Consider the following 2,610-nt stretch of genomic DNA (forward strand, 5'->3'; position numbering starts at 1 on the left):
AAGCCGACAATCGAATCGGTGAACCAGCGGTCCGATCGGTAAAAAGTTGAACCGACAACCTTTCCGGTTCGATTTCCGGTCGGGTTTTTAAACTATGATTCTAGCAAGCATTCCTACCCTTTGATACTATTGCATTTGCTTGAGTTTGCTACTTCCGTTGTTGCTACTGCTGTTACTACTGTTGTTACTCTGCTACTATTGCTATCATTGTTATGATATTACTGTGCTACTAATAAATTTTCGTATCAGCCAAGTAGTTGGTTTGTTTTTCTCTTTGTTGCCCTGAAGAACCGTCTCCTATGAAGTGGGTTTGGTTGTATTATTTTGTAGTATTGGTGTTAGCTGGTTTTAGCCCTGGAACCGGAGTTTCAAAGCGAGCTCCAAGTGGCAGGTTTCCAGCTAGTGCCCCACCTCGCTTTCTCCCCTCTACCTTATTCTCCTACTCATGGTGTAGTCGCTGCTTTAGGTTATGGTGACAGACTTTGTATTTCCATTAAGAAATTAATGGAAAGGGGGAAATGCCCGGTTGGAAAAAAAATTGGTGCAAGGAAGTGATTCTCGGGTGTGGTTAAATTGATAAGTCAACTGGTAAGGCTTATAAATATTATCCGGCTTCCTTTGTGTCGAATCAATATATTTGGGTGAAATACTAACTCTCAAAGACTGTTGTGATCCTCTATACTTCTGGGTCAATGGGAGCATGGTAGCATGCACCATTGAGGGTTGAGATGCACATGCATGTTTAGAGCCAGGCCGAAGGGTGAGTAGTCATGCACATGCCATGTGAAGCGTGAACCGCCAACGAGGTATTTTGGCACTTGGTAAAGTGTTCAAGACATATGTGCCTATGGAAAACATAGTGATAACCCATAAGTATAGAGGATCGCAACAGTTTTCGAGGGTAGAGTATTCAACCCAAATATATAGATTCGACACAAGAGGAGCCAAAAAATATTGCTAGTATTAGCGACTGAGTTGTCAATTCAACCACACCTAGAGATTAATTATCTGCAACAATATGATTAGTAGCACGGTAATATGATAGTTTTGATAGAAGTGTAACAATAACGATAACAGTAACAGTGATAGCATGATTTTGTAGCAGTTGTGACAGCAGTCATAACAATAGTAACTTAGTAGAAACAATATGTGGAAAATTCGTAGGCATTGGATCGGTGAATTCATTGGATGATATTCATCATATAGCAATCATAATCTAGGGCGATACAACACTAGCTCCAGTCCATAAATACAATGTACACATGTATTCCGTAAATATTCATACATGCTTATGGAAAGAATTTGCATGACATCTTTTGTCCTAGCCTCCTGTGGCAGCGGGGTCCATAAGGAAACTAAGAGATATTAAGGCCTCCTTTTAATAGAGAACCGGAACAAAGCATTAGCACATAGTGAATACATGAACTCCTCAAACTACGGTCATCACCGGAAAGTATCCTGAATACTGTCACTCCGGGGTTTACGGATCATAACACGTAATAGCTGACTATAACTTGCAAGATCAGATCTAGAACATAGATATGATAACATAAACGGTTCAGATATGAAATCATGGCACCCGGGCCCAAAGTGATAAGCATTAAGGGCTCATTTGATTCAAAGGAATTCTTTAGGATTTTTGGAGGATTGAAATCCTTAGGAATTTTTCCTATGTCGGCCCTTTGATTCATAGGATTGGATCCCATAGAAAATCTAACATCCACTCCAACCTCTTTTTACAATTCCTTTGTTTTTCATGTGGCATCAAACACTCTTTGCTAATGCTATAGGATTCAAGTTGACATGCCACTGCAATCCTATACTTTTTCTATTCCTACATTTTCAAAATCCTGTGATTCAAAGAGGCCCTAAGCATGGCAAAGTCATAGCAACATCAATCTCAGAACATAATGGTTGGATACTAGGGATCAAGCCCTAACAAAACTAACTCGATTACATGATGAATATCATCCAACTCTTTCACCGACCAGCGAGCCTACAAAGGAATTACTCACTCCCGGTGGGGAGCATCATGGAATTGGCGATGGAGAAGGGTTGGTGATGACGAAGATCGATGACCCCCCCTCTCCGGAGCCTCGAACGGACTCTAGATCTGGCGTCCCGATGAAGAACATGAGGTGGCGGTGGCCCCGTCTCATGAAACGCGATAATTCTTTCTCCCTGATTTTTTATCTCCGAAAATAGGATTTTATAGCATTGGAGATAAGGTCAGTGGGGCCACCAGGTGAGCACAACCCACCTAGGCGCCAGGAGGGGGCCTGGTGGGTTGTGCTCACCCAGGGCCCCCCCGGTGGTACTTGGCTCCAGTAATTTTCTTTTGTTGCATAAAAAATCTCCAAAAAGTTTTGTTCCATTCCGAGAACTTTTATTTCTGCACAAAAACAATACCATGGTAGTTCTGCTGAAAACACTGTCAGTCCGGGTTAATTTCATTCAAACCATGTAAATTAAAGTCCAAAACAAGAGGAAAAACGTTAGAAAAAGTAGATATGACAGAGACGTATCACAGAGCAGATGTGACCTCATGGAACACCGATGTAAAGGTGGATGTGAGCTTGGATAGGACGTCGACGTCCGAGGTGAAGGAAA

This window comes from Triticum aestivum, chromosome 3A, assembly GCF_018294505.1.
Source record: "Triticum aestivum cultivar Chinese Spring chromosome 3A, IWGSC CS RefSeq v2.1, whole genome shotgun sequence".
Lineage (NCBI taxonomy): Eukaryota > Viridiplantae > Streptophyta > Magnoliopsida > Poales > Poaceae > Triticum > Triticum aestivum.